This window comes from Calidris pugnax, unplaced genomic scaffold (assembly GCF_001431845.1).
Source record: "Calidris pugnax isolate Ruff unplaced genomic scaffold, ASM143184v1 scaffold9, whole genome shotgun sequence".
NCBI classification, from domain to species: Eukaryota; Metazoa; Chordata; class Aves; order Charadriiformes; family Scolopacidae; genus Calidris; species Calidris pugnax.
Window position 1 is genome coordinate 7,470,071 of NW_015090778.1, and position 23,765 is coordinate 7,493,835.

General features: G+C 42.5%; 4 non-coding genes across 4 annotated transcripts; all 4 read right to left on the reverse strand.

The window, feature by feature from the left end:
- Positions 1 to 4,463: 4,463 nt before the first annotated feature.
- TRNAQ-UUG lies at positions 4,464 to 4,535 on the reverse strand. Its single transcript has one exon. It is a non-coding gene; the product is annotated as a tRNA-Gln (tRNA).
- A 664-nt stretch (positions 4,536 to 5,199) lies between these two features.
- On the reverse strand, positions 5,200 to 5,271 carry TRNAQ-CUG. Its single transcript has one exon. It is a non-coding gene; the product is annotated as a tRNA-Gln (tRNA).
- Positions 5,272 to 6,287: 1,016 nt separating this feature from the next.
- Positions 6,288 to 6,359, reverse strand: TRNAQ-CUG. Its single transcript has one exon. It is a non-coding gene; the product is annotated as a tRNA-Gln (tRNA).
- A 1,947-nt stretch (positions 6,360 to 8,306) lies between these two features.
- Positions 8,307 to 8,378, reverse strand: TRNAM-CAU. Its single transcript has one exon. It is a non-coding gene; the product is annotated as a tRNA-Met (tRNA).
- Between the last annotated feature and the right edge of the window lie 15,387 nt (positions 8,379 to 23,765).

The following is a 23,765-nucleotide window of genomic DNA, read 5'->3' on the forward strand; positions in this document are numbered from 1 at the left end:
TCAAAGTTACTACATTTTGGCATCATGAATTTTGGTGCTTATTTTTAAGTATGCTTTAGAGGTTTCATTTAGCAGACATCTTAAAGCTTGCATGCAAACACCACTTTTCTGCAGCTTCATGAGTTGTCAGAGGGTTATTCAAAAATGTGATGGATGCGCAAAAAAAAAATCAAACTACTGCCAAACTTCTTCAGATTTTCCTAGTAGCACCAAATTTGTTCAAGGTTAGTGGCTGGTTGGAGCTAGCAAAGTTTCAGCTTTCCTTTTCCAGTCTAAAAGTGTGGATGGGCTTTTCTAATCATTTTGGGCAGTGTTTGAATGAATCTTCTTGTAGATTTCTTAATATTACAACTGCTTGTATGAGTAAGATCTAATACTGCAAAAACCTGTGTATAGTTGAAATCCTCGTTTAGCTTGAACACAGTGGATGGGATAAAGGCATCGTGAAGTCAGTGGAAGTTCTTGTTGGTTAAACAACAGAGACTCAGAAGGAAAGAGACAGACTTAAGTTTGTTACCCTGATGACAAGAGATAATTCACTTAATGGGAAGCTGTTAATAGAATTGCAACTTTCAATTGGGCCTCCACCTAAATAACAGGACACTTCACTTTTGAGGGATGTTTTCTTTCAAGCGCAAATGAATTTGATTACTGTGCTACCTGAATGCACGCAATGAGATTATACCCATAAATTAGCCTTTTTAAGTTGTTCCTTGTTGTAATAAAAACATTATTCTTAACGTGGTGCAATATCAGAACATCTACAGAAATCTACCTCTGTACAGGAAAGGAGTCCAGAAATGGTGGGAAGACATATGTATAGCTGAAAGTCATAAATGTTTGGTAAAGAAAGATGATGGTGTTGCATGACACTTCTGAATAGATTACTTTTTAGAAGCAACATCCAGCTCCTCTGGTCTGAATTTTTTTTCTTTTTCTGTCATGATTTCCTCCAAAAACTTCAGCAGAATTGTACTAAAATGGTCTTGTTCTGTTTGTATAGGCATATGTTTCTCTGTATATATGGTTTATAGCTTGATGGCATGTTTAAATTATATTGCTTCAGTTCTTTGTATAGTATGCTTATTTTTTTTATGTGCGTATAGTAGGTGAAATGGTACAAAAAAGTTGTTCACTTTTCTGGTGGAAGCTTCACTGAACTACACAAGAGCTGCCTTGCTGTTCTGACAGGATACCCTTGAACTGTTTGTACAACTTGAAAAATACTCCTCTTGTATAGGTGGCATTGCTGTACGTGTTCTCTCTTGCCATTCTGCTTGCCCTCTGCACTGACCAGCCTCGCTCTTCCCCTGCTGGTGGGACACCCTGGGAACAGGCCAGTAAGTGAAATAAATCTAAAATACACTGCGCTGTGCTCCCACTACAAGGGAAAGGGGTGGCTCAGTGCATAAAGTGGACTTTTTCAGCTGAACCCACTATTTCTTCCATCTACCCCAGTGTTTTAACCTATATTGAGACAGTAGCAATGTAAGAATCTAGTAGAGTGTTTGTCTGCCACAGTCATCTTTTTAAAGACAAGGAAGGCATTGAACTGGGCAGCTTTTAGTGGCTAGGTGGAATGTATGTATTATAAGTAGTGACCTACAGTGACTGATACTTGTCTTTTTTGGTCAGCTTTTGTTTTATAAGACTTTTTGGAATAAAACTGATGTGATGTTAAGTTTTTAAAACCCTTTTCTTTAAAGTGCCAGTTAAAAAAAAAAAAAAAGTTTTTTCCCTTAACTGTACTAAGTTTTTTCCCCTCCACCTTCTCTCACTGAAATTTTAACATGTATAATAAAAACCTCATGGCAATTTCATTCTAGTGAAATACTTGCCTAAGATTTAATTCTGGCTTTTAAATTTACAGTTGGGAAGTCTCTTGCTGTTGACAGTGTGTGTTTCTGGCTACACTTTCTGAAACTACAGTATCATTTAGTTCCCTGATACCATTTTGGCAACTAAGAATTGTCATTGCTACTGCCTTTTCAGCAATGGGGAAAGTTCCTCGTGTGGTCACCAGCCATGGTGCTTTACTTCTCTGTTGAATGTTGTGCCGAGACAATCTTGTCTCTAGATGATTTTTAGAAAAGACTAAATTGGAGGGATTGCAGGAAAGTAACTGGAAATGTTAAATGAATTTGGAACCTGTCTTGGGGTATTACTGACTTGAGCACATCAAATGCTTGATACCTTGGGTTGGAGAACTTTATTCTGAGACTGCTACAAGGATTACATGTTGTGAAGTACTTTTGCTACGCCTTCTCCAGTAAGTTTGCCTCAGCCACAGCACCTTGTGTTTGTCCACTGCAGTTAAGGAATGTGGGCAGCCGTGGGCTACGCTACCGCTTAGGATAATGGATATATCTGTATGCAGCAGTCTCAGCTGGATTATATTTGGACAATGTTCAGTTACCTAAATTTTGGTGCTTTGTATTCAAATGGAGCATGACCATGAATTGTCCTAAATAAATCTTGGTACTGAATTGCGTATTGATTCCGTCTCGTTCCATATAAAACCTGAACTCTGAATATGCTTTGTTTTAACATATGTGCTTGTCTGGTGAATTTAGCATGAATACTCAGTATCAGCTATTTATGAGTATTCTGGATGACAGCTACACTTCAAACCATGATAAACGGAAGGAGAAAGTTGCTGGATAGGTACTTTGCTCTCTAGAATTGTAAAAGAATGAATTGTTGCAAGGCAGACAAGCATCTAGTGGCTTTAAGGCTCTCTTACCTGGGAAGGATGATGTTGCTGGGTGAAGCTGGTCTATGGGGGTTGACTAGTTATGCTGAAGTGTACTATATACAATTATTTAAAACACTGGTCTGCAAGGAACAGTAAAGATACTTATTTGTCTACAGCTTGATACCTAAAAACACAGGTAGGGGAAGGGATGAAAATTAGCCCTGATATAGATAAGGGTTGTTGGTTTTTTTTTTCATCTTGAGGTTGTTCAAATGTTTTCATACATTTGGCAATTAGGAGCCCAACTTCTACAAAACAATAACTAGACCTGAAGGTGGTCTGTGTGTTTTCCAAGGGACAGTAAGGAAAACTGGCCAGAGAAAAAGGAGGAGCAGCTGATCAGAGAGGTTCCTGTTGCTGGGTAACTAAGTAATTAGTAAGGACAGGTTTTGAGGAGGGTTGCCAAGATGTTAAGATGTCCTTAGCTATTCTTGAAATGAAAACTAAATAATAAGGATTTGTGTCAGCAAAGCAGAGGAAACATCCATTTACATTGCGTAGAGTTCTAGCTATTTATGAGTATTCTGGATTACAGCTACACTTCAAACCATGATAAACGGAAGGAGAAAGTTGCTGGATAGGTACTTTGCTCTCTAGCATTGTAAAAGAATGAGTTGTTGCAAGGCAGGCAAGCATCTAGTGGCTTTAAGGCTCTCTTACCTGGGAAGGATGATGTTGCTGGGTGAAGCTGGTCTATGGGGGTTGACTAGTTATGCTGAAGTGTACTATATACAATTATTTAAAACACTGGTCTGCAAGGAACAGTAAAGATACTTATTTGTCTACAGCTTGATACCTAAAAACACAGGTAGGGGAAGGGATGAAAATTAGCCCTGATATAGATAAGGGTTGTTGGTTTTTTTTTTCATCAGTAGGTTGTGCAAATGTTTTCATACATTTGGCAATTAGGAGCCCAACTTCTACAAAACAATAACTAGACCTGAAGGTGGTCTGTGTGTTTTCCAAGGGACAGTAAGGAAAACTGGCCAGAGAAAAAGGAGGAGCAGCTGATCAGAGAGGTTCCTGTTGCTGGGTAACTAAGTAATTAGTAAGGACAGGTTTTGAGGAGGGTTGCCAAGATGTTAAGATGTCCTTAGCTATTCTTGAAATGAAAACTAAATAATAAGGATTTGTGTCAGCAAAGCAGAGGAAACATCCATTTACATTGCGTAGAGTTCAGTCTGTGAGATTACACTCACTCTGCAACGGTTGTGTTTCTGTCCCTGTTTCCAAGTCGGTAGCTGGGTGCACCTGAAAATGAGTGCCCTCATTCTGCACATTTGTCTACAGAAAGATCATATTTTCCTCAGTATGAATGACTTCTTACCCTCAAAAAAGACTTAAGATAGCTATAAAACAATGGTAAACTGTAATGACAGACCTAATTAAATTGTAGTAAGAACTATTTAAAAAATAAAGTTGTCTTTGGTGTTTTAATCAAATGTATAGTGCTTCATTCAATTTAACAAAATCAGCGTGGGTGTGATCCATGGTTTGGGTCAAGGAGAAACCTTTGGCGCTCAGCTCCTCGAGTTTTAGCCCCGTTTTGGTCTGTACCTGCTGAGCTGTGACCTTGCAGGTTTTTTCCCCCTGGGAGGGATGGTCAGTGATACTGTCGGTACAGGGCTCCGGGTGTTATTTCTGTAGGGGATTGTCCCCCCACCGGGGCTGTCCTGGCCGAGAGCAGCGCAAAAGTGATCTGTGACTCAGGTTCTACCGAGATTTGAACTCGGATCGCTGGATTCAAAGTCCAGAGTGCTAACCATTACACCATAGAACCGGGCGGTGGCACTCGCCTTCGCGACGCCCGAGAATAAATCTATAGCAAATAAACTTTCCCGAGAAAATTCCCACCGTCCTCCCTCCTCTGCCTCGGAAACGACTGGCCAGGAGCTTAATGCAACCTAAAGATTCATATTTATCCTGCCTTTCTGCCATGTTCGGTGTATTCGTGGCATAATGATAATAATAGTATTGGTGGTATAATAAGATCCACCGTCAGAAAAGCGACCACAAACGGCAGGAAAACATCTCCTTTCAGGCACATAAACTGGGTCCTCACCCGTGCACCCACATTCAGCAGACTCCCTGCTGCTTTGCCCATGCATCACTCAGATTTGTGTTTCCATACAAGTCGTTCATGGTGTAGAAATAAAGGTACTTACTTACATTTCAGTATACCGTAGCATGTCTGAAATTTTTCAGATAATTTGCATAAGAACACACTAACCTAGCTGCAATAAGTAATCAATAAGGAAAACAATATAATCAGGATAACTCTATGATTTATTTCTCTTTCTCTTTCAATACGTTTTTCAGTCAGCACGGCATGTCAGTACTTTATGGCAGCCCAAAAGCCCACTGAAAACACTAAAGTTTCCCTTAAACTCATGTTCCATGATAATGGTCAGTAAAAAAAATCTTTCCCGTGGGCAAAAATCTTTAGGTTCCACCGAGATTTGAACTCGGATCGCTGGATTCAGAGTCCAGAGTGCTAACCATTACACCATGGAACCGCTGAAAAAAGACTCCCGAGCCGCTCCTATTGACCCCATCTTATAGGAAAGAAGATCATTGTTTCCACAAATCTCCATAACTACAATCTTTGGGTGGCTTCTCTTCCACATCATCTGCGTGTATTAATTCTATGTAAGAATTCCAATGTTCCTGTATCGCAATATTTTACAGCACTGAAAATAATGCACATTCAGAGGCACCTTAGCATCAACAAGATGGCTAAAGCATTTCTTAGATGGTGCGACTTAAAGCTTTCAATACCACATGTACTGACTTTCACTTCGTACTTGTATACTCGTTTTGCTTTCATGGATTTTGGGCTGAGTATTTCCTTGCTATATTTGAGAAGTAGGGACCATCATCATAACTATGTTTTAATTTGCCAGGTTGTTTCCACTCAGTATTGCTTGACCAGTGTACAGGCAATAGAACATTTCATTTAAATAGGCACAACATGGAAAAACTAAATGTATGCAAATTGCTTTTTAAGCGTAATTAAAGACATGGACCTGTTGGAGCAACTCCAGACAAGACCACAAAGATGATCCCAGGGCTGGAGCCCCTCTGCTGTAAGGACAGGCTGAGAGAGTTGGGATTGTTCAGCCTGGAGAAGGCTCTGGAGAGAAGTTAGAACCCCTTCCAGTCCCTAACGGGGCTCCAGGAAAGCTGGGATGGGACTCTTGATCCAGGGAGTGGAACATAAGACAAGGGGGTAGGGTTTTAAACTGAAAGAGGGGAGATTTAGATGGGATATTAGGAAGACATTTGTTCAAGGAGGGTAGTGAAACACTGGCTACTAACCTAGCTGCAATAAGTCATAAATCAGGAAAACAATATAATCAGGATAATTCTATGATTTATTTCTCTTTCTCTTTCAATACGTTTTTCAGTCAGCACGGCATGTCAGTACTTTATGGCAGCCCAAAAGCCCACTGAAAACACTAAAGTTTCCCTTAAACTCATGTTCCATGATAATGGTCAGTAAAAAAAATCTTTCCCGTGGGCAAAAATCTTTAGGTTCCACCGAGATTTGAACTCGGATCGCTGGATTCAGAGTCCAGAGTGCTAACCATTACACCATGGAACCGCTGAAAAAAGACTCCCGAGCCGCTCCTATTGACCCCATCTTATAGGAAAGATTATTGTTTCCACAAGTCTCCATAACTACAATCTTTGGGCGGCTTCTCTTCCACATCTTCTGCGTGTATTAATTCTATGTAAGAATTCCAGATCATTGTTTCCACAAATCTCCATAACTACAATCTTTGGGTGGCTTCTCTTCCACATCATCTGCGTGTATTAATTCTATGTAAGAATTCCAATGTTCCTGTATCGCAATATTTTACAGCACTGAAAATAATGCACATTCAGAGGCACCTTAGCATCAACAAGATGGCTAAAGCATTTCTTAGATGGTGGGATTTAAAGCTTTCAATACCACATGTACTGACTTTCACTTCGTATTTGTATACTCGTTTTGCTTTCATGGATTTTGGGCCAAATATTTCCTTGCTATATTTGAGAAGTAGGGACCAACATCACAACAATTGTTTTAGTTTGCTGGGTTGTTTCCTTTCAGTATTGCTCGACCAGTGTACAGGCAATAGAACATTTCATTTAAACAGGCACGACATGGAAAAACTACAAATGTATGCAAATTGCTTTTTAAGCATAATTAAAGACATGGACCTGTTGGAGCAACTTAGGCACAACATGGAAAAACTAAATGTATGCAAATTGCTTTTTAAGCGTAATTAAAGACATGGACCTGTTGGAGCAACTCCAGAGAAGGCCACAAAGATGATCCCAGGGCTGGAGCCCCTCTGCTGTAAGGACAGGCTGAGAGAGTTGGGATTGTTCAGCCTGGAGAAGGCTCTGGAGAGAAGTTAGAACCCCTTCCAGTCCCTAACGGGGCTCCAGGAAAGCTGGGATGGGACTCTTGATCCAGGGAGTGGAACATAAGACAAGGGGGTAGGGTTTTAAACTGAAAGAGGGGAGATTTAGATGGGATATTAGGAAGACATTTGTTCAAGGAGGGTAGTGAAACACTGGCATAGAGATGTGGCAGATGCCCCAACCCTGGAAGTGTTCAAGGTCAGGTTGGATGGGGCTTCGAGCAACCTGATCGAGTTGAAGATGTCCCTGCTCACTGCAAGGGGGTAGGACTACATGGCCTTTAAAGGTGCCTTCCAACCCAAACTATTCTGTGATTCTACGAAATCTTCTCTGGAGCGTGTCCAGAGAAGAGCCACCAAGCTGGTGAGGGGTCCAGAGAACAAGTCCTATGAGGAGAGGCTGAGGGAACTGGGCATGTTTAGTTTGGAGAAGAGGAGGCTGAGGGGAGACCTCATTGCCCTCTACAACTACCTGAAAGGAGGTTGCAGAGCGGTGGGGGTTGGCCTCTTCTCCCAGGGGAATAATGACCAGACCAGAAGAAATGGTCTGAAGTTGCAGCAGGGGAGGTTTAGATTAGATATTAGGAAGAATGACTTTACTGAGAGAGTGGTCAGGCACTGGAACAGCCTGCCCAGGGAGGTGGTGGAGTCACCATCCCTGGAGGGATTTAAGAAACGTGTAGACATGGCTCTTCAGGGCATGCTCTAGTGCCCAAGATTATTGGGGTGCGGTGGGGTGTTGTATGTGGTGCTGTTGGTATGGGGCTTGGTTGGTGGGTGTTGTGTGGTGTGGTGTTTGTTGTTTTTTGGTTTGTGGTTTGGGTTTTGGGTTTTTTTTTGGTTTTTTTTTTGCTGTGTGGTTGGACTCGATGATCTCAGAGGTCCCTTCCAACCACCAAGAATCTATTATTCTGTGAAATCATCCAAGAAAAGGTTGTAGGCATCATAACATGGCGCGTTCCATCCTTTCTTCACTCGTACCCACTACACCACATGTTGCCAGGATGGTTCAGGAAAAAAAAAATAAAGACAGTCACAAGGCCAACCAACCCCGCACCCATAAATAAACAGCCCCACAGACTGGGTTATGGGACGCGTGACTAACAGGTGAGGAAGAGAGGGAGAAAAAAAATACATGCTAGCAGAGGATGGTTTCGATCCATCGACCTCTGGGTTATGGGCCCAGCACGCTTCCGCTGCGCCACTCTGCTGCTGCTGTTAAACAACATCTTCTTGCCTGCCCTTACGCGGCCATAGCTCTCCGACCGCCTCCCCGCTCTACCTTCCCAGAGTGCTTTGCGCGTATTTGCATACGGCGGTGCCCCCGTCTCCGCCGGCTGCGGGCCCCCCCCGCCGCCGCCCCCCGCCCGCCGGGAGCGCTGGGAGGCGGGACACCGCGGTGCGGACCCTGCGCAAACCGGCCGCTGCGGCTCCCCGCACACCGGGCTCACCCTGTCCTTGCGGGCCTCAATCCCCGGGGGTATAAGTAGCGGGGGAGGAGAACTCACATTCGTGCTCGCTTCGGCAGCACATATACTAAAATTGGAACGATACAGAGAAGATTAGCATGGCCCCTGCGCAAGGATGACACGCAAATTCGTGAAGCGTTCCATATTTTTTTCCCGGTCTCCGACCCCCCAGCAGAGGCTGCTCCGGTTCCCGGTTCACCTCCTTTTCCTCCCGCTGACCTCGGCGAGGGACCGCGACCCCCGTGAGGACACCTTACCCGGCTGCACCCTGTGGGGCTTCTCCTCACGCCGAGCTCCCCAGGCTCAGGGCTCTAACATAGAGCCAGCTCCACAAGTTTTCTTCAGCCCCTGCACTGACCACCATACCACTTCACAAACTTACTATGGCTGCTGCAGAGAAATGGCTCTGGAAGGGAGAAAGCCTGTCGTGAGCTTTTTGGCCCTCCAGGGACTTGTCTCAGGACTCAAACAGGTGTCAGTGGGGGCTGTGGGGGGCGGTGGGATGTTGGTGGGGTGTTGCCACCCCGAGGGGCTTGGGGGGCTCCGCCGGCGGAGCTGCAGCCTCCTCAGGCTCTGCTGTGTGTCTCTGTGAGGATTTTCACCCCAAAAATGTTTTCATTTTCAGGCAGGCCTTCTTAAGCAAAGTAAACCCTCTTGCTGTCTTACATTTTTCACCAGAAGTGGTATTTCAGTGAAGTTAACCAAGTAACGTGTTACCACCGGCCAATACTTTTCTGTATTTTATCTCCTCCAGTTTTGTTTTCCCACGTTCCATCTGCTCTCCTCTTTGTTCTCTCTGGACACAGTGTGGGTCCTGGCGCTGAAAAGCCCCTCCTGCTCGCTGGGTGTCAGGCGTTCTGGCCAAGAGCCTCCTCTCTATTCCCCACTTCTCCCCCATTACAGGCCGCTGCTGGATTCAGCTGACTGGGCTCATGCTGTCGCTGAGGAAAACTGTGTCACTCTCCATCTCACCTCTGCACCCGTGCTCCATTTCACCTCTCATACTCTTTGTAAATAATCGAAGGCCTCTTCCCATAGGATGATTTAGGTCAGAAGGGACTTTAAAGATCACCTAGCTCCAACGCCATCTGGCTCACTGAGTGAATTCGGGCGCGGAGCAGGAACACACACCCCTATTGTTGAATTCTCTCGGCAGATGGGTTATATTTCTCACACAGCACCTGCAAAAACCACGACGCTCCTCTCTGCCCTGCCCGTTGTGGCGTCTCTGCTGCACCCTCTCCGACCCCGTCCCCCCCGGAGCGAGGAGCCCTGCTGGGGAGATCCGTTTGGGGGTCGGACACCGGAGTCTCGGCCCCTGAGGGAGCCCCAGCGGGGCCGGGCCCATCCCGAAACCGGCGGCCTCCCCTCAGGCGCGCGACCCTTCCCGCCTAAGGCGGGGGAGCGGCTCTGTGACGTCATCAGCGCTGCGCCTGCTCCCGCCTCACGTGGGGGGGGCGGCCTTTCCCCGTGAGGGCGGGAAGCGCCGGCCCGGAGGTGGGTGCTGAGGCGGCTACAGGCCGTCCCCGGGGCTTTCCTCATCGCCCCGCGGTTCTCTTCTCCTCGCCGCCCTGCCGGGGTGTCGGTGGGAGCTGATGTCGGTGCGAGGCCGCGGCCCTGAAGGGTTTGGGGGGCTCCCCCGGCGGAGCTGCAGCTTCCTCAGGCTCCGCTTGTGCATCTCTGTGAGGATTTTCACCCCAAAATGTTTTCATTTTCAGGCAGGCCTTCTTAAGCAAAGTAAACCCTCTTGCTGTCTTACATTTTTCACCAGAAGTGGTATTTCGGTGGAGTTAACCAAGTAATGTGTTGACAGAAGTGGGATTCTGCTCCATCAAACTCGCGTTGTGTTGGCCTTAAAACGTAGAAGTGTTGTATTGGTGCAGTAAATAGTACTTCTGTGTTTAGTTAGAACGGTGTAAAAACGAGGGGTGGGAAAGAAAAGTGAACTTGCGCTTTAGCTGCCTGCAAAGAGGTGAACGGAGGATGGTTGTCCTGACAGCAAGGGTTCCTCAGGCCCAGGCTGCCCCCTCAGCTAGGGCTTTTCCAGTTCCTGGTCCCAGAGACCAGAACTGCCCCAGAGCCTTCCATGTTGCCAGGTCAGTGATGGTCACTAGCCACAGCCTCCCAGGGAGGATGGGGACCTGCAAGAACCTGTGCCACGGGTGTTGCTGGCTCCTAAGGAGCTCTTGTTTCCTAGAGAAACAGCAATCCATGTGAGTATTGCTGTGGTGACTTCCATGATAGGAGGACTAGTTCTTTCTCTAGCTGAAACCCTTGCATGTTCTGTAATTTGCCTTCTTTCTCCACTGCACAGTATCTTGCTCTTGTGGGATTCAGCACTGGCTACCTAAAGAACGGGAAGATTTGGCAAAAAATGGCAGTACTGAAGCCAGAGCTACAATGCAAAGGTATTGATGGCCAAAAACCTCAGCTTCCCTTGTTTAAAGTATACGTGTAGCAAAGCATATGAATCTATGGGCTATTTATCTTAAAGACAGAAAATCATCATAAGAAAAATGAGAGATATTTTTAGTAGGTCTTTTACAAACAGGTAGTGCTTTTTTGGTTTTGGCATTGGGAATTTTGTTTCTATTCAATCTGAATTTTGTGATAGGGCAAGTGAAACTAAATGAGGTAGATGGATGCTTTTTAAAAGAAAAAGCAGAACAGAAGCAGATGGTGAAGTGGAGAAAATAAAAATAGGAAAAATGAAGCAAATTATTGTTAGAGATGATGTTTTTCTGCTAGGTGGTAACTCCAAAAAGCTAGCACTCCTGTCGCGGTGGGTACTTACACAGTTAAATGCATCAGCTATATCTAATATTCACGCCCCCTAGCTCGCCATTGGCTCCTTCATTTCCTTAAATTAAAGGTACCGCTCCTTTTAAATTCACTACAGGTGTTTAGAGAGTGAGGGGCTCATTTGGGTAGGGGGCTTTTTCTAGCTAGAAGGTGGGGCTTTCACACCGTGATGAGATTACAATGAGACAGCTGAACTTCAGTGCACAACTTTGGGGGACTCAGCTGACTTTGCTAATTAGTGCGAAAAGCATGTGATACTTGTCAGTGATCTCTGTGATGCATGTCTGTAACTTCCAGCCTTGTTCCATCCTTCCTTGAGACTCTCCCTAAGTTTAATTATCTCAGCATACTCTGTGTACATTGTCACCATAACCTTAAGCCATTACTTATCACTTGTTTCGCTATTCCTTTCATTTTTACTTCATGTTTTCTGTATGAAATACATACATATATACACCAGATAAAGGATCAAGCACCCCCATGCATTCTGGAAAAGGGATACTTAGCTAGATAAACTTAGTCTCTGCATGGTTTTTATTCTATATAAAGTACTTACTGTATAAAAAAGTTTGCATTAGCACTTCCAGGGAACGGTTTCTCAATCCCATCCCACGAATATACATAAAGCATAAAATAAATGGGATATTTAAACATATTGCGGGGTTTACTGATGGCTCTTGTAGCAGCATAGGGCATTTTATATTGGAAATTACATGCTTGAGGAGCCAGTGGGCTTCGTAAGTTTGGAAGGCACGTTATTGCTATATATTGCTATTGCATTTGGAAGCTAAATGTGCAAGTGCTCAAAGAGAGTAAGTTTGTTCTGGAATTGAATGAAGCATGGTGAAATATTTATCAGCAGAAAGGTGATAGCCAGGAGTTTCACTGAGAAGCTGGTGGTAAGAGGAGAGAGGGAGTTCAAGTCATGTAGTGGAGAGACTGCTATGAACTATATAAACCTCTGGAATTCTTTGCTGCGTGGCTGCAGTCGGGGTTCAGAGGAGGCAGCGCGCTGCACCTGGTGCCCTCAGATACATTTCTTTGCATTGCTGGGGAGGAAAATGAACCTTAACCTTTGCTGAGCCTGGGGTATTGGCTTTGAAACTTCATTCCTAAGTGGCAGCTGCTGCTTTATAACATACACTTCATTGTAGTAGGAATGCACGTTTATTAAAGGACTTGGGTGGAACAGTTCAGGCGCAAAATAAAAACCTCACTGACACGGACATCCAAGTGGTAAAATCAGCATTAATGTAAATATTGGTGGGATTAAAAGCTTTCCCTTGCTGTGTCTCTCACATAGCCAGAGTCAGCTGAAGCAGGAGGAATTAATATTGGTTGACACACCTCCTTAATGAGAGGAACAGAAAGAAACCCACAAATATGGCAAGATACATTAACTTAAAAACTTTAATTTTTTTTTTCTTATCTATTTATTTGTTATTGAGAACACAGTGATGCACCTTTATTTTTAAATGCTGTTTGTAACTTTACAAGCATAACAGCAGCAGCTTGCTTAATTTACCAACTTAGCATTAAAAGGTGAGTCACTGCATTACTTGCTTTTTTTTCAAAATGACTTGGTAGAAGTAAATGATGTCAGAACCCTCTTGCTTCTTCCAGCAGCTTTGTGATTTCAAGATAAACAAGAACTTATCAGCACGACAGCTTTTACTGGTCAACATAGTTCCATTCTTTGGAATGTGAATCTCCTTCTACAGACAGTAAGTATATTTGCGAAGGCAGTCAGAAGAAATAAGTATGAAAAGCCTCTTTAATAGTCATATTTACTTGGAAACAGTATGACCAAGTATGTATTTTACAGAAATAATGGTGACAGAGGAGGAATTATCTCATATTTAAACGAAAATGGTAAAATACATAGAATTATCTTTATATACGTGTATCACTGAAAATTTGTGCTATTTTGAGAACCTATAATTATGATACAATAGTTCTTTTGAAACTTCTCTATTAACTCACAATAAAACATCATGAAAATCTGCTGATGTATTGACTATTCTCTAACTCACACTAAAACATCATGAAAATCTGCTGATGTATTGTTGTAAATGATAAAAGTGAGATATATTTTGGGACACAGTGGCTTTTTTTCTTCAGTTCTTTATTTTCAAGCTTTGTAAATGTTGGACAAAAGCCAACCAAAAGATCTTGTTTTGGTGATTTAGCTGCTTCAGCAAATGCAAAATGTTTCTCCAGCCATCTACTAGTTCTTGAGCTCACTTGTTTGACTTCTTATTGTGAGTGTACCAAAAGTGACAGTAGAAATAATAAAAAATAAATTGGCAGGTATAGAGTCATAGAATTGTCTGGGTTGGAAGGGACCTTTAAGATCATCGAGTCCACCTATCAACCCACTCAGGTAAAAACTATCACTGAACCATGTCTCTAAGCACTGTGTCGTCAACCCAACTCTGGTAAAAACCATCACTAAACCATGTCTCTAAGCACTGTGTCAACTCGTCTTTTAAACACCACCAGGGATGGTGCCTCAACCCCTTCCCTGGGCAGCCCATTCCAAGGCTTAATAACTCTTTCAGTGTAAAACTTTTTCCTCATCTCCAACCTGAACCTCCCCTGGTGCAACTTGAGGCCATTTCCTCTTCTCCCATGGCCTGTGACTTGGGAGAAGAGACCGACCCCCCCCTGGCTACACCCTCCTTCAGGGAGTTGGAGAGAGCAAGACGGTCTCCCCTCAGCCTCCTCTTCTCCAGGCTGAACACCCCCAGCTCCCTCAGCCTCTCCTCACAAGACTTGTGCTCCAGACCCCTCACCCTCCCAATTGTCCCTCTCGTTGTGTAGATAAATGATGTGTGACCATTGATGGCTACCCTGCTCTGTCTTTTTAGTCATTTATTTTAAAATGCAGTAAGTGGAAGTGCTAAGGACCTGGTAGAATGCACACTGTGTACAACATTGCTGTTGTTTTAATACACAGATTTCAAGTTGATGTTGTGTTTTGTTTTCTTTTTCCTTGTGTCCCTGATTTAGTATTTCCCTCCCACGTGACCATTGATGGCTACCCCGGTCTGTCTTTTTAGTCATTTATTTTAAAATGCAGTAAGTGGAAGTGCTAAGGACCTGGTAGAATGCACACTGTGTACAACATTGCTGTTGTTTTAATACACAGATTTCAAGTTGATGTTGTGTTTTGTTTTCTTTTTCCTTGTGTCCCTGATTTAGTATTTCCCTCCCACCGGGAAAGCCAGATTTCCCACCTTTTCTGCTCTGTGAGGCACGGCTCTGGTTTGTCTCCCAACGAACGTGGCCTTTCGGAAGGTAAAATAATAACAGTGTATTTTTGCGATTTGTGCTGGGAATTGTTGATTGGAAAAACTGTAGTTTTATTGTTTCTAAGGCATTTAGTGGAGTTTGTTGTTAAATGAGTGTTAAAATCCACCGTGTTACCGCTGCCCCGGCAGTCCCGCCCTCCCTTTCCCTTCCAGCGAATTGCCTGTTTTAACGTTTAAAAAAAAGGCTTTGAACCACTTTCCTTAAAACTTCGAGCTTTGCAGAGCTCCCCTTGCTGACGTCACGTCACGCATGACGCAATGGTGAAAGAGGCGGTTTGGGTGCGGCTGTCACCTCTGCGTCATCAGCGCGCGCCGGTCACGTGCCCCTGTGTTTATCACCCTTCTCCTTCCACCCCCCCGCCCCGTCCGTCGCCGCCGGTGTGGCGGGGCCGCGGCGGGACCGGTGAGTGACCGGCCAGTGACCGGCCAGTGACCGGCCGACCCCAACGGCTTCCCCGGAGGAGGGGGTAGCGGGGGTTGCCCCGGGGGCCGTCTCCAGCCGCCTCCGCGGAGGGACGGGACGGGGCGGGAGCGGGCCGAGCCCCCGGCGGGGTTGGGGGGCAGGTGCCGCCGGGCCTTCCTTCGGGCGGGGGTCGGGGAGAGGCCGTGACCCGCTCTCGTTCGTAGCCTCAGGTTGTTACCGCCGTGGCGTTCGCGGTCGGTGACAGTCGTGGCGATCCCGAGCGCTGGGGTACATACAACCTGTTGCTCCGACCCGCCTCTCGCTAAAGAGTCTTCCCCTCGCCCCCAGGCTGACCATGTCGGTACCGGCAAAGAGGTGTGGAAGGCCCCCCGTCTTGTCTTTTCTGGAAAAGAAAAAGAGAAAGCAAAGCCTCGATAGGAGAAGGGGGAAAACCAGGATTTATGTGGGAAGTCATATCGACCGCTGGTTGACGCTTAAAGAAAAGTTGGATTTCAGAAATGACGCAGAAGTTGCAGGGTTTTTACTGGACCTGTGAGTAAACTGTCCCAATACTCCTGTTTACCAGTGCCAAGTAAATAATTCTTGGTGTTGATACCGACCGTGTATTTTCTCTCTAGGTATGAGAGCTATGACCCACTGTCAAAAGCTCCCATCTGCTCCTTCCCTGAGAGTGTGAGAAGAATTGCTGTGAAAGAAGAGCGAGCGCTGTCAGGAGGCACGTCATTGATAGCAGCTGATGGAACGTTAGTAGTAGGCTCTCCTCCTATCTGAAGGGTGGATGAAATGTCTTTCTTGATAGTACTTAAAAGACTGTAGCTGACCTTTAGAAAAAGTGGGGCAGAAATTATATAAGGGGAAAACTTACAGCTATTTAATAATGGGGTTATTCAGCCTGGAGAAGAGGAGGCTGAGGGGAGACCTTATTGCTCTCTCCAACTCCCTGAAAGGAGGGTGTAGAGAGGTGGGGGTCGGTCTCTTCTCTCAAGTCACAGGCGACAGGATGAGAGGAAATGGGTTCAAGTTGCACCAGGGGAGGTTCAGGCTGGATATTAGGAAACATTTTTTCACGGAAAGGGTTCTCAGCCATTGGAATGGGCTGCCCAGGGAGGTGGTTGAGGCACCATCCCTGGAGGTGTTCAAAAGACGGGTTGATGTAGTGCTGGGAGGTATGGTTTAGTGATGGTGTTGCTTCTTGTTTGTTGTGTGGGTGTCTATTTTTGTCAAAGTTAGGTTGACGGTTGGACAAGATGATCTTTAAGGTCCCTTCCAACCTAGAAGATTCTGTGATTCTGTGAATAATTTTATTAAAATGGAAGATTTTTTGATAGCCTTTGTAGAACAGCTTACGTATTTGTTTTGTTGTTCGTATCGTTGAGCACATAACATTACTCTAGATGAAACAGAAACAAAACTTTTTTTTTGCAGAAGAAATGTTTTGATTAACAGTTTGGGTTGTATTTGCAGATATGACAATGATGACCAGTTGTCGAAAGAATCTGCTTGTTCTGACCTTGGAGATGTGAGAATTGTAACTGTGAAAGAAGAGAGGGAGATGCCGCGCGGCTGCTTGTCAACGGAGACAGATGACACGTTAGTGATGCTATGGTTTTTTTGCATGTTTTGCATTTGAAAATATTTTGCATTGATTTTTATTATCACTTTTAATTTTGTTTATTAGAAACTCATGCCATTCATGCTCTGATTTGTTATCTAAAAACATCTTGGTACACACTGGCAAGAATCTGAGAGAGATTTTGGAAAAGTTGTAAGACTCCATAGCAAATCTGCTTGTGCAGTGACTGCTTTCCTTAACTGTGGACAAGATTCATGAATGGAACAAGAAAATAGCCAGTACTTTACATGTATCCTAGTCACTTTAGTGAGCAGTTAGATTTCTATGGTGGTACAGTTTCCAGCCAAGTGCAATTGCACGTGCTTTAACCTTTCTCAAAAGAAAAATGTTGCATTGTTGACTGAGTGCTATTACCTACAAAGTGACGTGTTAACCTATCTAAAAATAGTGCCGCGCTCAACGAGGCAACCACACCATCAGGGGACTGCTGATTTCTTTTACTGCAGTGTCATCAGTAACTGAGGCATTCCCAGTTGAGATCAGAGGAGCCTCAAATAGGTATGCTTGTCCATTACTCTTTATTTAGGTTTCAATTATCCACACCAGTGTTACTGAGTAATTGTAATTTTGTCCCTGTCTTGGTTATCTGACCTCTTAAAAAAAATGTATCTTTTCATGTGTGCAGGGGCCCACTGAGGAGCGAGGACGCTGCGCTGGCGTTGCATGGTGTGTGCAAACCCCTCGTTAACATGGTGAAGTATGTGACACATGTAGCATGTTTGTCTGAATCTTGTTTTCCACTGTGTGTTTGCTTGTGACTTTCCTAATTCTTAATTTTGATTTTAGTAGGTGAACAAGTTGGGGTTCTGAAAGCAATTCTGTGGCACAGAAGAATTCTTGGAAGCTAGGTCAGGAGAAAATAAATACGAGTGCTGATGAAGATGGCAAATTCAAGTACACCCTTCAAAATAGCATTTTGCTCTGGCAAGATAATTTTAGTTTGGAGTGCAGCAATAATCGAACTCCTGGGACTAATTCGATACAGGTGAGACAGAGGGTTTGTTCTCAAATTGATTACTTACTTTAGCCTTCTGAGATGTGAGAAGTATCGTGAAGAGTTGCATGATATGAGAAAAATTTTCTTCCCTGAAAGGTAAAGTATATGATGCTTTGTTACAGTCTCATGATATCTATGTGAAGAGGCTGGACAAATGATCAGGCATGTATGTGGTGGTAATTATAAAGCTAAGAAATGACAGTTGCCTAAGAATAAAGAGATTAAAAAATAACAAGACTTCTATGGGACAGATCTCTGAGAACATGCTGTATAATTCTAGGAGAGATTTTCCTAGAGTATGGCCTCTCTAGGAGGAAAATAATTTAGTGTTTTGGGGTCTGAACACCACCTCACTGGTGATGCTTTGGGGTGTGTTTCACGCACAGTACTACAGCGAGGTAGGGTGATGGTGTTATTGAGGGGTTCTTACAGCTGTTGAGCGTCCATACAGCACTCAAGTGATTCACCCAACATCACGTTGGTAGCTGAGCTTGAGTCTTCACAGTGAGACTAAATTCAAATTAGTCAGTGTTTTTAGATGGGTGGGCAAAATTCCTAGCTCAAGTGATTCGCCCAACATCATGTTGGTAGCTGAGCTTGAGTTTTCAAAGTGAGACTAAATTCAAATTAGTGTTTTTAGATGGGTGGGCAAAATTCCTAATTGTTGTTGAAAATAGCGGGCTTTCCTCAGAAATAAACAGTGGTTATGTCAATGTATACTTTTTTTTTCTTGTTTTTAAAGGTGTGGTACTGCACTATATACTTTTTTTTTTTCTTTCTTGTTTTTAAAGGTGTGGTACTGCACTTCCTATTGAAGGGTGGAGATGAAGGCAGGTATTTCCTGCTTTCCAGGCGTTTGGGTGTCATATTTTCCTGTTGCTGTTACTGTTTTGGGCCTTAGGGAGTACATTTTTCCTTCTACGCTGCTATATAAGGGCCAGGAGAAGAACAAGGTCTTGTTGAAAAGGCTTTATTAACACATTCTGAATTAATAGTCATAAAGCAGCTGTTGTACTCTAGGCCTTTTGCTATCTAGTCTGGTTTTAGGCTGGCTAAATGCTAACTTGAGGAAGTGGAAATATCAAAGATAATGGAGCAAGAACAGTTAAACTCACCCACTAACTGTTGAGGAAGTGGAAATATCACAGATAATGGAGCAAGAACAGTTAAACTCACCTGCTTCAGCAGTGGCTTTAATGTTTGGGTTCTGTGGTGTTGCTGGAGCATTGCCTGATGGTGTTTGCTTCCAGACATGGCTGCTGTAGAGAATGAAGTTGATGGAGAAACAGTGAGGGAGTCAAGTAGCAGGGATTTGAAGATTCTTGGCAGGTGAAACGGTGTGGGGGTTTGAGTTCTGGCTTTTGTGAAAAGTTGGAATGTTGAAATAACACAGGAAGAGAAGAATATACGTAAATCTGATTTAAAGTATTATTAGCAGGGCAAAACCAAAGGGGAGTGTTACTGAACCGTGTCCAGTTAGGTTCCTGAATACATTCAGTTCTTCTCTAATGCTTTTGCTGTTATTAACTTCCAACTTTAATGTTTAGAATCCTAACCAACCTAGATCCAAATTATTTTTCTGGTTTACAGGTAGTAAGTGCAAAACTGCCAAAGCAGATAATAAACAATTTATTGTTTTTTCTTTAATACTTGTTATTTCCTCTGACATTAAAATTGAAGAATGATGAGTCAAAGTAGTTGAATAGGGTTTTTTGAGAAAGCTGTGGGGGATTTGGCATTCTTCTACTTCTGCAATATTTGAGTGATAGAGATTCAAAAACTCCTTTACCTGGACCATTATTAATGAGACAGATTCCAGTGGGTAGAACTGATTTTCCTGGGATTAGATTACGGAATGTATCTTTTTTTTGTGTTGATTCATTAAGAAATGAAACAGAATTCAAATACAAAATAAATACTGGAAGGTGCCACAGTGGTTTGGTGAGGAAGACTGAAACCTGTCGGATGAGTTGGTGGCTGTCAGTAGTAAAGGATTAGTTGGGAAGCCCCTACTTTGAAGGCAGCTTCAGCTCCTCTCTCTCCTAAAATGGTAGCAGCAACTTCTTTTATAACAACTTTTGCTGCAGAACTTTTCTTACAATCATGGGATCTTGCAAGAGTCTGTATCGCAGAACTCCTCTTTATCTTAATTAGTCTGTTGTCTGAAAAGTTGTACGATTACTGTCCAGACAAGGCAGTTGTAAAGTGTAATTCTCCAACTTGGACAGAAAATAAACAGTCTTGAGGAAACATCCAGCAAACTGTTAATGCTGAAGACTTACCATGACCCTAGTGTGAACAGCTGAGGAGTTTCTTAGGAAGCAGGAAAGTAAAACTTAAATTACTTTTAAAAGAAAAGGGCGGGGTGGGAGCTGTTGCAGGACAGCTTCCTGTGCTCTACCAACAAATTAATTTTTTGATGCTTCGTTTTGAATGGTCTGCATTCAGACTAAGTCTGGCTGAAGTATAAAATAACAATTCTTAATTGAACTAAAAGACTCTGCATGTATTGGTTTTGATCTTTAGCGTTCACAGTTTGTTTTTAATTAAAAAAACCCCACATACACATACCACCACCTCCCCACCCCCCAACAAACCGCAATCTGTGGTTACTTCACTAATGGAACTTGAAAGTTAATGTTTAACGCTGCGTTTCCTTACAGAAAATGAAGATTAAGTGGTTAGTCTCAGACAGTTAAATAATTTACTTTATTGTAATGCTAAATGTTGATCTGTATTTCATTGTACTGAAATCTATGTATATACATCATAAAAACGTAAGATGGTGCTCTGATTATATGTATTACACATACAAAAGCACAAATGGAATTATTGTAATATTTTCCATTATTTCAAAGTTAGAAGGTTATATTAGGGGAACGTTCTTGCCTAGCCATGCTGTGTGAAACAATGCAAACTTACTTCATATTGAGATATTTGATTGTCACTTGGTAACTGTTGTCATTGTGTTACTTTTCAGGGTGACCAGCAAGAAGAAAATCAAGCCCTTGCAAAACAATACTGGGGCAGTTTTTGTTCCATTTTGATTTTGCTGTGAGGGTATTGTGAACTAAAAAGAATTACTGTAAGTTGTAGTACGAAATCCCATGTTACTTGCTGAACAGCACATTAAACTTAATTACCTAAAGTTTTACTGTGTTATGTTAACATTAATAAAGTGCGTGGAGTGGGTTATTTCGTGGTGAGAGTCTGTACATAGTTCTTGGAAGGGCAACAAGAAAGAAGCAGCCAAAATGCTAATAGGTGTTGCTGGAGCCTGTTCAGGATTTATTAACTTTCTGTAGGTTGTGGTAATGAAAAAGTTCCTCACATTTTATTGAAAACACAAAGGGCTAAAATAAAAACAACATTCCAGTAGCAGTCACAGCATCAAGCCTGCTTCCATCCTGAATGCCTTTCTGGGAATGCTTTTTCATAGGCAACAAGCTTAACATGTTCCACATACTGGAAGGTGTTCTTGCAGGTTATTGATGCACTTAAAAATGATGGGTAAAAACACTGGATTCTGTAGTGTGTTGTGTTAGTGCCTTGTAAAAAATGAGTAATCAAGATCAGATATGTCGTTTAATGTATTTTGCTACTAAATAATTTGATCTCTTTGGCTTTTGATAGTGCTTAAGCTGATTAATGATGCCCCTTTATTACTTTCTTCTCTTAACAAAGATGAAATGTGTGGAGTACTTTCAGTAACTGAAGTTCAACAGAATAGGGTTGCCAGTTCTGAACTTGTTTTGTAATTGCTAAGTATGAGTAATCCCGGAAAGTTTTTAACTGAGAAACTGTGAGATGAGTATGATTGTATTCAATATATGTTTGTCAGAAGGACAGAAACTCCCAGTCTTCTGATTCTTTATTTTTTTTTTTCTTTAACGGCAAACTTTTACAAGCATTTAGGTCTTGATCTTACAGTATTCAAGCCAGCTGGGTTTTCCCACCAACTTACATTAGAACAGCTTCTCTCTGTAGAGGAATTCCCCTAATTAGGTCATTACACTCAACATTCAGTTTTTTTAATGAGCTACTTCACCTGCTACCTGCTGCTCCTAAATATTCTTTTGTTGCTTTTGAAGTATAAAAATTCAATGTCACTGTATTAACAATGTCCCTTTTGCCAAATGTTGCACAGGTAGCTTTTTTTTTTTTTCTTTTAAATTGAAGATCATTTGTTTGAAGCTTTCTCAAACTGAAAATGCCACTTCCTATGTCTGTCTGTTTGCTCTCTTTGCTCCGTAGCCTTCAAATTTTTCTCTGGCTACCAAGCAGTCATTCATGGAAGTGACTCAGTCTGGCTCGCAGAAAACGTATGACTAGAGACAGTAGTTCTCAGTGGAGAGCCTTTCAGCGCTCTCAGATTTTCTGTTCTTGGTGTCATCACAGTGAAAAGGGAAGAGGACTCTGCCTTCGTTGTAATTGGTTACGTTTTCCTCCAAAGTCTATGAGATCAGCTGAAGAATCTGCAACTGCAGCAGCTTGTTTCAGTAAGGAGCTCTGCCCTTCTCTGGCGTTTGAGCACCCTCTTGTCAGCCTGTACAGCCTTGTTCTTGTGCCTTTTTAAATGCACACAAAAAATATTTATGTTATTTAATGACTTGTTCTTGTGGAAGTAAACTAATATGGCAAATGTATGATATTTTGAGGTCTGTTCACTGCATGAAATTACTGCTAGAATGATTATTCCTGGTGCATTGTACTTGAATATAGTATGATTCAGCCCATACTAATGTGCTTCCCCCAAAACCTCCCATTAGACTTTTCAAGAGAAAAGTAGACTTTTAAAAAATTCCTTTTGTAACCTTATAATGTGCCTGGATGATATATTTTAGGGTAGTTATATCAACGTTTGCTTTTGAATATCTGACTTACATAAAGCAGAATATTATCATTGGTATTTTCCAGTAAAATTTGTAGAATAGTGAAAAGTAATGATTCTGAAACAAGGTTCTTGCTTCTGCCAAGAACATGACAAGAGTAAGGGCTCTGCTTTTGTCAAAACAGCCGAGTAAGTGTGTGTGCATCCATGGCTCTATGGGAATTGCTGAACTTGACTATGTTCAAATGTCAGAACTCTATAAATCTATAAAAATTGTTTGCACTATTGCTCCAATGATACATTAGAAATATACACATAGAAGAATTGCTCTAAACAAAATAGCTAGTTGGCTTCTTGGCAATGGTGAGTATGGGTTCTGACAAAAGTAAGGTGAAAATGAGAACATTTTCTATACGGGTTTATAGTAAAAGGGAAACAGTGAAAACACTGAAGTTTTTTGGTTTTTTTTTTGCATTATGTGTTTGTAATATCACTTTGCTGTCCCGCTTGGTGTCTCTAGAACTTTTGAAAACTTCTGGCCAAATAAGGACAGGTTCCATGTTGGAACTTAAATTTTAAACCATTAACTGAAGAACTTAAGTTCCAATGCAGCAGTTTCCATACTACTAACTTGGAATTCTGTTATTTTGCCTTTACAAGAAGTAATTTTCTAAAATCACAATAGTTATGATTGTGCTCTAAGCTCAGTTAAGTTAGAATTACATGAAAACTTCCTATGTTTTGTTTGGGGAAAGGTGATCTGTTCTATATGGTGATTTACTTTTCTAGTAAAAAATTTACCAAACATGAGAAAAAAAAATATTTAAAACATCTCTTGCAGCTCTTTTTGTGAAATAGTTTTGTAGATGGTTGCAGACACCACTTGGGGGATGTTGGAATTGAGGTGAGACAGAATGGAGAAGGTTATTCTAGAAAATAATAGTGATTCAATGCCCTTTTTTCTTGTCGTTTAGAATGGTTGTTTAATTGTTCAGCTCTTCCCTTGTGGAGAATGCCTGTCTGTAAGGCTTGGTCAGGAGGCAGCAGAATGCTGTACCGAGACACGTTATTTAAGAATATAACAGGGATGCAGGAATCTGGTTTTATTCTGAATTCTTCACGCTTACT